Source organism: Marmota flaviventris, chromosome 8 (assembly GCF_047511675.1).
Source record: "Marmota flaviventris isolate mMarFla1 chromosome 8, mMarFla1.hap1, whole genome shotgun sequence".
NCBI classification, from domain to species: domain Eukaryota; kingdom Metazoa; phylum Chordata; class Mammalia; order Rodentia; family Sciuridae; genus Marmota; species Marmota flaviventris.
In genome coordinates, this window is record NC_092505.1 from 57,313,852 (window position 1) to 57,326,663 (window position 12,812).

General features: G+C 39.3%; 1 pseudogene; it reads left to right on the top strand.

Moving 5' to 3' along the window:
* The first annotated feature begins 854 nt into the window (after nucleotides 1-854).
* Nucleotides 855-2,247, top strand: LOC114093208 (serum response factor-binding protein 1 pseudogene; annotated as a pseudogene).
* The last annotated feature ends 10,565 nt before the right edge of the window (nucleotides 2,248-12,812 follow it).

The following is a 12,812-nucleotide window of genomic DNA, read 5'->3' on the forward strand; positions in this document are numbered from 1 at the left end:
AAACCAGAATTAAATGCCATTGCACGGCCACTAGAATTGTGTGTTAGTTTTCTCTGTGTTAGTTGGCCTCTAGACTGGTATTTTCCATGACAAAATGCCATAGATGGGTGTCTTAAACAAAAGTAATTTATTTCCCACAGTTCTGAAGACTGTAAATCCAAGATCAAAATTACAGCAGGTTTAGGTTTTTCTGAGGTTTTTTTCCTTGGCACATAGATGGCTGCCTTCTCTGTATGTCCTAATCTCTTTATATAAGGACATCAATTGGATTGGATTAGAACACCCCATAAACAGACTGATTTTAAGTTAATTGCCTCTTTAAAGCTTTATCTCCAAAACAGTCACATTCTGTTGTACTGGTGTAGGACTTCAACATATGAAGGGGGGTAGGGCACAACTCAGTCATCCTGTGGATACTCATACATAGAATTCTGTCTACAATAGAAAGGAACACTTTACCAACACATACTATGAAATGGATGAGTCTCAAAAACATTATGCTAAAGGAAAAGAAACCAGATGCAAAGACCTCATATTGCATGATTCAATTTATATGAAATATCCAGAAAAGACAAACCTATAGAGACAGAAAGTATATTAGTGGTTGCCTGGAACTGGGTTGAGCAAGAGATGGTGGCTGAATGAAAATGCTCTTACTGGGATGATGTGAATGTTCTAAAGTTGGGTTGTGATGGTAAGACAGAGTTCACACAGGTAGCTGGGGATTCTCCACCTGGACCTACCATGTTGCAGCCAGGATCTCTGAACCTCAACAATGAGACCTTTTGGAAGTCAATGGTACCCTACAGATATCAGAGAACAGATAGCAGACTGGAATTGTGTGGCATGCAGACATGGAGATGGTTGTGAAGATGAGAAAAGAAGTGAAGAGAAACCAAGTTTTGGTCATTATGAAAACTTGTCAGACTGAAGTCCAAAAAGGGCACTAAAAGTATGCTATTAAAAAACCAAAGATGGATGGGCTGGGGATGTGGCTCAAGCTGTGGCGCGCTCACCTGGCATGCGCAGGGCACTAGGTTCGATCCTCAACACTGCATAAAAATAAAATAGAGATATTATGACCACCTAAAACTAAAAAATAAATATTAAAAAAAACAAAGATGGATACAGTGGTTACTTGAAGAAATTGCCATGAAGGAATTAAAACTTAATACAATAACTAAATCTTCTCTTGATGATGATATTGACTTTGAAAAAATCTGAAAAAAGAAGACTTATCAACTATTAGTGTAGGATGACTTTTCCTCACTGAGTTTCAGTAGCACCACTGAAAAGGATTTTGAAGCCAGATTCTACTCCACTGATAGAGCAATTGCCAGGTTAGCAGTACACTCTCTTTTGAAGAAAAAAAAATAGATGTGCTAAAAGCTTCTGTCCAAGTCTTTAAAGATGCAAGACAAAATGCTACGAAAGTTGACTTTTCAAAAAATACTTCAGAAGAAAATCATTTTAAAGATACCTTATGTTCAAATGATGATACAAGGGAATTACAACATGAAGAAACTATCGCCAGTGATCAAAAAGTGAAAGAAGCCAAAATACTGGCCAAGAAACCAATAAATAATTCAAAAGAAAAAAAAATAACCAAGGTGGAACATGGATCCAAAACAGTGAACATTACAGATTCTCTGTCAAAGCCTTTGGGAAAGGATTCTGTATGTAGTTCTTTGAGAACCTGAGCGGACACCTGCTGAAACAAAAATAAAAACATTAAGTCAAAAACAAAGGGTGGGGGGGGTCTGGTAACTCAGTTAGCAGTAACAGTGATAACGAAGAACAATTATATGAAGAGAAAAAGGAGTATTTTGATGACAGCACAGAAGAAAGCTTCTACAAACAGTCTTCCAGTCTGAGGATAGTGACAGCGGTGATGAGTTCCTCAATGGGATAGCCAGGTGGACACCAAGGAAGGAAAGTAGTTTCCAATCTTCAGCTAAGGCACAAAAGCCCCTCCAACAAGTGTTAACCAAGGAAGATACACATGAAGCCCATTGGAATATAAGAAGTGACAAAAATACACCCAGTACAGAAGCCAGAAAGTTAGAATCGGTGTTTCTCCACTCTTTATCTGGATCTAAAATCTCTAGAAGGGATTATAGACAACAAGCTCCAAAGAACAAAACCCCAGATTTTCTGGAAAACAAACCTCAGATTGAGAATCAGTTTTAAAAGAGATGTAAAGAACAGCCATCAACAAATACACGAAAAAATGCTCACCATCTCTAGCAATCAGAGAAATGCAAATTAAAACTACTCTAAGATACCATCTCACTCCAGTAAGAATGGCAGCCATTATGAAGTCAAACAACAACAAGTGCTGGCGAGGATGCTGTTGAAAAAGGTACACTCATACATTGCTGGTGGGTCTGCAAATTGGTGCAGCCAATTTGGAAAGCAGTATGGAGATTCCTTGGAAAACTGGAAATGGAACAACCATTTGACCCAGCTATTCCTCTTCTCGGACTATACTCAAAAGACCTAAAAACAGCATACTACAGGGACACAGCCACATCAATGTTTATAGCAGCACAATTCACAATAGCTAGACTGTGGAGCCAACCTAGAAGTCCTTCAAAGGATGAATGGATAAAAAAAATGTGGCATTTATACACAATGGAATATTACTCAGCACTAAAAAATAACAAGATCATGGCATTTGCAGGGAAATGGATGACATTAGAGCAGATTATGCTAAGTGAAGTTAGCCAATCCCCAAAAAACAAATGCCGAATGTCTTCTCTGATATAAGGGAGGTGACTCAAAATGGGGTAGGGAGGAAGAGCATGAGAAGAAAATTACCTCTAGATAGGAAGAGAGGTGGGAGGGAAAGGAAGGGAGAAGGGGAATTGCATGGAAGAGGGAAGGAGACCCCCTTCATTATACAGAATTCAGGTATGACGATGTGAGGGGAAAAAAAAGAATTGTGTCACATTAGATTGGGTAGAGAGAAGTAATGGGAGGGGAGAGGAGGGGAAGGGGGGAATGGAAAGACAGCAGAATAAAATAGACATTATTATAGCTGTGGGTATATTTGTGACTGCATGACCAATGTAATTCAGCAGCCTGTACACTCAGAAAAATGAGAAATTATATCCCATCTGATTCAAATGTATGATATGTCAAGATCATTGTACTGTCATGTGTAACTAATTAAAATAAACAAAAAAGAACAGCCATCTAAAATTGCTGTGTTTCGGGGGGGAGGGGAATTACATTTGATAAATTAGTGCTTCCTTTTGGACAAGGATTTCCATCTAAAGTTATTTTCCTGTTCCCCCCTGTCCCTGCGGGATATTCTTTTTTAACTAGATTTTTATTGTACCTAATATCTGAATGTTATTGATATAAATTATAGAAGGTTAAGTGAGAGTTTAAGTTGTGTTTATAAGTGTCTTTCAGAATCAAGTACATACTTAAATTCATTTTTTATAGTCCTCCTTGGATTATTTCTTCCATAAAAAATTTGGGAATTATAGCAATCTTAGGATTTCTCATTTGTTCATATCATTTCACTGGTCCAACTTTTTTTATTTGTTATGAAAATAAATGTCCAGGTGTATTTAAAATATCAATAGAAAAATTTGAGGAACTCATTTAAAAATAGATTAACTTTGTTAGAAGTTATTCTTTTTTTCTTGTCTCTCTTTTTTTTTAATTTGTTCTAATTAGTTTTACATGACAATAGAATACACTTTGACATATCTGATATAAATGGAGTATAATTTCTTATCCTTCTGGTTGTACATAATGTAGAATCACACCAGTCACGTAGCCATATATGTACATAGGGTAATAATGTCTGATTCATTCTACTATCCTTCCTCCCCCCATAAGAAGTTATTCTTTTGAGCAAAACAAAAGCAGTTACTTTAATATGGTTGTACAGAAAATAAATTACATAAATAAATATTGATTTTTATTATAGTCCTAAAAGAGTTTGACTGTGGTGATGGTGAAGAGCTTTGTAAATTTATAAAGTTATCAATCCATACATTCATAACAGATGAATATCCTGTATATTATACCTCAATAAAAACTTTAAATATAGTTAGATGAACATCATTCCAAGTATGTTTTCCTCTGCATGTATAAAATGTAAACAATAGATATCCTTTTAAAATGTACTTACATGAATGCTGTTTTTAGATTTTAAAAAAACTGGCTTGACTTTAACAGAAGAAAAGGAAATTGAAGTGAAACTGGAGGAATTTTAAACTTCAAATCTTTCATTTTGAGATATATTACTTCTTAAAGGAACTCTCCCAGATTATGAAATAAAAACAAAGGAAAAATTTGAGCAATCCTAGTCATTGTGCTTTAAAACCTCAGGGTTCAAATGGACTTCCTGGTATAAAATCATAAATGCTACCACTCATACTTCCTTTAATATTACAACCCCTTGCCTCCCAGCTTAGTTTTATTTGTAAAATTAAACAAAACTCCTAGTTTATGTTTATTTTAGAAAATCTTAAAAATATCATTTTTATTCAAGGTATTTTTCCAACTTCTGTAGGAAAAAAAAAAAAGAATTCTGCTGGTCATCTTTAAAAAAATCAAAAGCTATTCTGGTCTTTTACAAGTCTGTAGAAACAAAGTTACACTTTTTGGGGGGAGGAATTTCTGGGAGAACAGAGGTCATAAACCTCATTACAAGTTTAGGTACATCAAAATATGAACTGGCCAACCCTTTGGACTTTTGAAATGAGCTCAAACATTGCACAATTCTTAACAAACAAAATGGCTTACATTTCAGATAAGTCTTTAGATATCGTGAAGGTATGTGAATCTTAACTTCTTTACCATAAATGAAAGGAAAGCAAATAGAGAAATAATGGGTAAAGACAGAGGATAGTCAAGTTTTATATTACTGGAAACCTTATCATGCCTGAATGAGTTTGTAAATCCAACCTTTCTTTAAACAGCCAGGTCATAAATACACTGAGCTTCCTAGATCCTGTCATCAGACAAAAACATGGTTTACAAGATAGTGTCTGAATTTTTAAAAAGTATTTTTAGTAACTTTTTTTTTTTTTTTTTGACTCTGCAAACTTTTATTTTTTATTTATTTTTTTTTTAATTTTTTATTGTTGGCTGTTCAAAACATTACATAGTTCTTGATATATCATATTTCACAATTTGATTCAAGTGGGTTATGAGCTCCCATTTTTACCCCATATACAGATTGCAGAATCACATCAGTTACACATCCATTGATTTACATATTGCCATACTAGTGTCTGTTGTATTCTGCTGCCTTTCCTATCCTCTACTATCACCCCTCCCCTCCCCTCCCCTCCCCTCTTCTCTCTCTGCCCCCTCTACTGACATTCGTTTGTCCCCCTTGTATTATTTTTCCCCTTCCCCTCACTTCCTCTTGTATGTACTTTTGTATAACTCTGAGGGTCTCCTTCCGTTTCCATGCATTTTCCCTTCTCTCTCCCTTTCCCTCCCACCTCTCATCCCTGTTTAATGTTAATCTTCTTCTCATGCTCTTCGACCCTACTCTGTTCTTAGTTACTCTCCTTATATCAAAGAAGACATTTGGCATTTGTTTTTTAGGGATTGGCTAGCTTCACTTAGCATAATCTGCTCTAATGCCATCCATTTCCCTGTAAATTCTATGATTTTGTCATTTTTTAATGCAGAGTAATACTCCATTGTGTATAAATGCCACATTTTTTTTATCCATTCATCCATTGAAGGGCATCTAGGTTGGTTCCACAGTCTAGCTATTGTGAATTGTGCTGCTATGAACATCGATGTAGCAGTGTCCCTGTAGCATGCTCTTTTTAGGTCTTTAGGGAATAGACCGAGAAGGGGAATAGCTGGGTCAAATGGTGGCTCCATTCCCAGCTTTCGAAGAAATCTCCATACTGCTTTCCAAATTGGCTGCACCAATTTGCAGTCCCACCAGCAATGTACAAGTGTACCCTTTTCCCCACATCCTCGCCAGCACTTGTTGTTGTTTGACTTCATAATGGCTGCCAATCTAACTGGAGTGAGATGGTATCTTAGGGTGGTTTTGATTTGCATTTCTCTGACTGCTAGAGATGGTGAGCATTTTTTCATGTACTTGTTGATTGATTGTATGTCCTCCTCTGAGAAGTGTCTGTTCAGGTCCTTGGCCCATTTGTTGATTGGGTTGTTTGTTCTCTTATTGTCTAATTTTTTGAGTTCTTTGTATACTCTGGATATTAGGGCTCTATCTGAAGTGTGAGGAGTAAAGATTTGTTCCCAGGATGTAGGCTCTCTATTTACCTCTCTTATTGTATCTTTTGCTGAGAAAAAACTTTTTAGTTTGAGTAAGTCCCATTTGTTGATTCTAGTTATTAACTTTTGTGCTATGGGTGTCCTATTGAGGAATTTGGAGCCCGACCCCACAGTATGTAGATCGTAGCCAACTTTTTCTTCTATCAGACAGCGTGTCTCTGATTTGATATCAAGCTCCTTGATCCATTTTGAATTAACTTTTGTGCATGGCGAAAGAAAGGGATTCAGTTTCATTTTGTTGCATATGGATTTCCAGTTTTCCCAGCACCATTTGTTGAAGATGCTATCCTTCCTCCATTGCATGCTTTTAGACCCTTTATCAAATATAAGATAGTTGTAGTTTTGTGGATTGGTTTCTGTGTCCTCAATTCTGTACCATTGGTCCACCCGCCTGTTTTGGTACCAGTACCATGCTGTTTTTGTTACTATTGCTCTGTAGTATAGTTTGAAGTCTGGTATCGCTATACCGCCTGATTCACACTTCCTGCTTAGCATTGTTTTTGCTATTCTGGGTCTTTTATTTTTCCATATGAATTTCATGATTGCTTTCTCTATTTCTACAAGAAATGCCGTTGGGATTTTGATTGGCATTGCATTAAACCTATAGAGAACTTTTGGTAATATCGCCATTTTGATGATGTTAGTTCTGCCTATCCATGAACAGGGTATATTTTTCCATCTTCTAAGATCTTCTTCTATTTCTCTCTTTAGGGTTCTGTAGTTTTCATTGTATAAGTCTTTCACCTCTTTTGTTAGGTTGATTCCCAAGTATTTTATTTTTTTTGAGGATATTGTGAATGGAGTGGTTGTCCTCATTTCCATTTCAGAGGATTTGTCGCTGATATACAGGAATGCCTTTGATTTATGCGTGTTGATTTTATATCCTGCCACTTTGCTGAATTCATTTATTAGCTCTAATAGTTTCTTTGTAGACCCTTTTGGGTCTGTTAGGTATAGAATCATGTCATCTGCAAATAGTGATAATTTAAGTTCTTCTTTTCCTATTTTGATGCCTTTAATTTCTTTCGTCTGTCTAATTGCTCTGGCCAGTGTTTCGAGAACTATGTTGAACAGAAGTGGTGAGAGAGGGCATCCCTGTCTTGTTCCAGATTTTAGAGGGAATGCCTTCGATTTTTCTCCATTCAGAATGATGCTAGCCTGAGGCTTAGCATAGATTGCTTTTACAATATTGAGGTATGTTCCTGTTATCCCTAGTTTTTCTAGAGTTTTGAACATAAAGGGATGCTGTACTTTGTCGAATGCTTTTTCCGCATCTATCGAGATGATCATATGGTTCTTATTTTTAAGTCTATTGATGTGGTGAATAACATTTATTGATTTCCGTATATTGAACCAGCCTTGCATCCCAGGGATGAATCCTACTTGATCATGGTGCACAATTTTTTTGATATGTTTTTGTATCCGAGTGGCCAGAATTTTATTGAGGATTTTTGCATCTAGGTTCATTAGAGATATTGGTCTGTAGTTTTCTTTCTTTGAAGTGTCTTTGTCTGGTTTAGGAATCAGGGTGATGTTGGCCTCGTAGAATGAATTTGGAAGTTCTCCCTCTTTTTCTATTTCCCGAAGTAGCTTGAAAAGTATTGGTATTAGTTCCTCTTTAAAGGTTTTGTAAAACTCTGCTGTATACCCATCCGGTCCTGGGCTTTTCTTAGTTGGTAGTCTTTTGATGGTTTCTTCTATTTCCTCAATTGATATTGGTCTGTTTAGGTTGTCTATATCCTCCTGACTCAATCTGGGCAGATCATATGACTTAAGAAATTTATCTATGCCTTCACTATCTTCTAATTTATTGGAGTATAAGGATTCAAAATAATTTTTGATTATCTTCTGTATTTCTGAAGTGTCTGTTGTGATATTGCCTCTTTCATCCCGTATGTTAGTGATTTGAGTTCTCTCTCTTCTTCTCTTCGCTAGCATGGCTAAGGGTCTGTCGATTTTGTTTATTTTTTCAAAGAACCAACTTTTAGTTTTGTCAATTTTTTCAATTGTTTCTTTTGTTTCGATTTCATTAATTTCAGCTCTGATTTTAATTATTTCTTGCCTTCTACTTCTTTTGCTGTTGTTTTGCTCTTCTTTTTCTAGGATTTTGAGATGAAGTATGAGATCATTTATTTGTTGGTTTTTTCTTTTTTTAAGGAATGAACTCCAAGCAATGAATTTTCCTCTTAGAACTGCTTTCAATGTGTCCCATAGATTCCGATATGTTGTGTCTGTGTTTTCATTAATCTCTAAGAATTTTTTAATTTCCTCCTTGATGTCTTCTATAACCCATTGATCATTCAGTAACCTATTGTTCATTCTCCAAGTGATGTATTCTTTTTCCTTCCTTCTTTTATCGTTGATTTTCAGTTCCATTCCATTATGATCAGATAGGATGCATGGTATTATCTCTACTCCTTTGTATTGTCTAAGAGTTTCCCTGTGACATAATATATGATCTATTTTTGAGAAGGATCCATGTGCTGCTGAGAAAAAAGTGTAACTGCTTGATGTTGGGTGGTATATTCTATATATGTCAATTAAGTCTAGGTTATTAATTGTGTTATTGAGTTCTATAGCTTCCTTATTCAACTTTTGTTTGGAAGATCTGTCCAGTGGTGATAGAGGTGTGTTGAAGTCTCCCATGATTATTGTATGGTGGTCTATTAGACTCTTGAACTTGAGAAGAGTTTGTTTGATGAACATAGCTGCACCATTGTTTGGGGCATATATATTTATGATTGTTATGTCTTGTTGGTGTATGGTTCCCTTGAGCAGTATGTAGTGTCCCTCTTTACCCCTTTTGATTAACTTTGGCTTAAAATCTATTTTATTTGATATGAGTATGGATACTCCTGCTTGTTTCCGAAGTCCATATGAGTGATATGATTTTTCCCAACCTTTCACCTTCAGCCTATGTATGTCTTTTCCTATCAAATGCGTCTCCTGTAGGCAGCATATTGTTGGGTCTTGTTTTGTGATCCATTCTACTAGCCTGTGTCTCTTGATTGGTGAGTTTAAGCCATTAACATTTAGGGTTATTATTGAGATATGGGTTGTTCTTCCAGCCATATTTGTTTATTTATGTTACTAAACATGGTTTGTTTTCCACTTTGATTATTTTCCCCCCTTTAGTGTCCTACCTCCCACTGTTGGTTTTCATTGTTATTTTCCATTTCCTCTTCCTGTAATGTTTTGCCAAGGATGTTTTGAAGAGATGGTTTTCTAGCTGCAAATTCTTTTAACTTTTGTTTATCGTGGAAGGTTTTAATTTCATCTTCCATCCTGAAGCTTAATTTCGCTGGAAACACAATTCTTGGTTGGAACCCATTTTCTTTCAGTGTTTGAAATATGTTATTCCAGGATCTTCTAGCTTTCAGAGTCTGTGTTGAAAGATCAGCTGTTATCCTGATTGGCTTACCCCTAAATGTGATCTGCTTCCTTTCTCTTGTAGCTTTTAAAATTCTCTCCTTATTCTGTATGTTGGGCATCTTCATTATAATGTGTCTAGGTGTGGGTCTCTTATGATTTTGCACATTCGGCGTCCTGTAGGCTTCTAGGATTTGGGGTTCTGTCTCATTCTTCAAGTCTGGGAAGTTTTCTCGAATTATTTCATTGAATAGATTGCTCATTCCTTTGGTTTGAAACTCTGTTCCTTCCTGTATCCCAATGACTCTTAAATTTGGTCTCTTGATGTTATCCCATATTTCTTGGATGTTCTGCTCATGGTTTCTTAACAGTCTTGCTGAGCTGTCTATGTTCTTTTCAAGTTGAAATACTTTATCTTCATTGTCTGATGTTCTGTCTTCTAAGTGTTCTACTCTGCTGGTAGTATTCTCAATTGAGTTTTTAAGTTGGCTTATTGCTTCCTGCATTTCTAGAATTTCTGTTTGTTTGTTTTTTATAACCTCTATTTCCCTGTATAGTTGATCTTTTGCTTCTTGGATTTGTTTATGTAATTCATTGTTGAAGTGATCTTTCATTGTCTGATTTTGCTGTCTGATGTCTTCCTTGAGACTCCAGATCATCTGAAGCATGTATATCCTGAATTCTTTATCTGACATTCCATCAGCTGCAGCTATTACCTCTTCTAACGTTGAGTTGACCTGCAATGCTTGTGGTCCTTTCTTTCCTTGTCTCTTCATACTGTTCGCTTTCCTTTCTTCTTGGTGAAACTGTTGTGCTATTGAATTTTCCCCCTATATATTTATATTGGTCTTGTATAGTTGCAAAGTCTCCCTCGCAGGCGCGGGCAGCGGCTCTGCCCCTCCTCCAATTGGGGCAATGTGCCTACCACGCCGGCAGGCCGCTGGGCCTGCTCTGCCAGTCGGAAGCAGGTCCGCCGACCTTGCAGGCGCGGGCGGCGGCTCTGTCCCTCTGCGGGCCGCTAGGCTTGTTCTGTCGGTGGTCGCAGTTCTGCCTACTTTGCAGGCGCAGGCAGCGGCACTGCCCCTCTGCAGGCCTCTGGGGCTGTACTACCAGTGGGTCGCAGGTCCGCCTACTTTGCAGGCGTGGGGGGGGGGCGGCTCTACCCTTCCTCAGGCCACTGGGCCTGTTCTGTCTCTCGGTTGCAGGTCTGACCTGTTCTGATGGTGGTCTCAGTTCCGACTACCTTGCAGGCGCGGGGGGGAGGGGGCGGCTCTGCCTCTCAGCAGGCTGCTGCTCCTCTTCTGCCGGTGGGTCGCAGGCCCGCCTACCTTGCAGGAGTGATTGGAAGCTCTGTCCCGCCGCGGGCCACTGGGCGTTTTCTGTCGGTGGTCACAGTTCCCCTACCTGGCAGGCGAGGGGGGTGGGGGGCGGCTCTGCCCCTCAGCAGGCCGCTGGGCCTGCTCTGTGTTTGGTCCCAGTTCCCTCTACTATGCCGGCGCAGGGGGAGGGGGCGGCTCAGCCTCTCAGCAGGCGGCTGCTCCTCTTCTGCCGGTGGGTCGCAGGCCCGCCTACCTTGCAGGAGTGATTGGAAGCTCTGTCCCGCCGCGGGGCACTGGGCCTTTTCTGTCGGTGGTCACCCTTCCCCTACCTGGCAGGCGAGGGGGGTGGGGGGCGGCTCTGCCCCTCAGCAGGCCGCTGGGCCTGCTCTGTGTTTGGTCCCAGTTCCCTCTACTATGCCGGCGCAGGGGGAGGGGGCGGCTCAGCCTCTCAGCAGGCGGCTGCTCCTCTTCTGCAGGTGGGTCGCAGGCCCGCCTACCTTGCAGGAGTGATTGGAAGCTCTGTCCTGCCGCGGGCCGCTGGGCCTTTTCTGTCGGTGGTCACCCTTCCCCTACCTGGCAGGCGAGGGGGGTGGGGGGCGGCTCTGCCCCTCAGCAGGCCGCTGGGCCTGCTCTGTGTTTGGTCCCAGTTCCCTCTACTATGCCGGCGCAGGGGGAGGGGGTGGCTCAGCCTCTCAGCAGGCGGCTGCTCCTCTTCTGCAGGTGGGCCGCAGGCCCGCCTACCTTGCAGGAGTGATTGGAAGCTCTGTCCCGCCGCGGGCCGCTGGGCCTTTTCTGTCGGTGGTCACCCTTCCCCTACCTGGCAGGCGAGGCGGGTGGGGGGCGGCTCTGCCCCTCAGCAGGCCGCTGGGCCTGCTCTGTGTTTGGTCCCAGTTCCCTCTACTATCTTAGTAACTGTTTTTTATTTTTGTTCAGTTTCCTTTTACATTGATACTCTTCTTGGAAGCTTAAATTTTGGTTTATATATCTTATTCCTTATAAATGAGAACTATTAATCCATTTACATATGTAAGTATTATTTCATCAAAGTTTATAATGTTATCTGTTTAACAATCACAATTCTCATAATTATTTGGTATCAGTTTTACATTAACTCAGCTTCTCCATTCCTGAGGTCTTTATTTTTATTCATCTTTTCTTATCTGGATTTTGATCATCAAAGAGCTTTTGCCAAAAATTCTTATATAGGCAAAGTTCCTTGAGTTTGTTCATGCTTATGGAAGTTGTCAGTAGCCTTAAAATGTCAACCACATCTTGGAATATTTTTTCTTTCGAATATTGTAGCAATTGCTTAATTATCCTTTCTTTGATATTAAATGTTGCTATGGGAAAAAAATGAGGACAGTCTATGGGGCTTGTTTTAATCTCTATTTCATTTTCTCTCTTTCCCTGCTTCAATAGATCAATATTTCTTAAAGTCTGGTACCTGGTGATCTGCATCAATTCAATTCCATTTCTCAGGCCCTTTATATCTATTGAATTAGGAATTCAAAGTACAGAGCTCAGTACTTCATTTTAACAAACTCACCCAGGTGCCTTTCATGCACACTGAAATTTGATAACTGATTAAATATTTACTTTGTCTGCCTGAATGCTTGAGAATGTCTTGCTTGAAATTCAGGACAGAATCAAGAGCTCTCTATCAAAATTCGCTGGATTCCTTTTTCAACTCTGGCTAATTGGCTCTTCAGCTTGATGACCATCCATCCTGGGATGATTTTAATTTATGGCTATTTTCCCAGACTAGTGCCTCCTTTCACTTTCTAAACTTCTCTAGTTTAGGTGATAGGGTACATGGTCACTCTACTTATTACC